Source organism: Leptopilina boulardi, unplaced genomic scaffold (genome assembly GCF_019393585.1).
Source record: "Leptopilina boulardi isolate dan_hultmark-lab unplaced genomic scaffold, ZJU_Lbou_2.1 LbouV2_354, whole genome shotgun sequence".
Classification (NCBI taxonomy): Eukaryota; Metazoa; Arthropoda; class Insecta; order Hymenoptera; family Figitidae; genus Leptopilina; species Leptopilina boulardi.
In genome coordinates, this window is record NW_026137923.1 from 516,305 (window position 1) to 516,753 (window position 449).

Here is a 449-nt window from a genome sequence, read left to right on the forward strand (position 1 = left end):
CTGCAAAATATATTTTGTTGAAGGAAAAAAATTATTTTATAACTGAAATATTTTATGATATAAAAATTATTTATGAAGATTGTAAATATTATTCAAGTGAAATATTTTGAGATAATTATTAATAATTCTAGGAATATTTCAAATAAGGTTTAGGAATTTTGATTTCTGGCTTTTTCTTGTTGAAATATTACAAAGGATTTGAATTATTTTGAAACTATGGACAATAATAATAATAATAATAATGAAATATCTAATATATAAAAAGATAAGATAAAATAAATATTGAAGAAATTAAATATTAAAAAAGAAGTCCGAATAAAATTAAATGTGAAAGTTTAATAAAATAAATGTAATATAAAAAAATAATTTTCCTAAGATAAGACAGCTTTCTTATTTTTATTTTTCTTTTACTTTGCCTTTTACACGGCTTTTTTTCAGTTTTTCTCGAG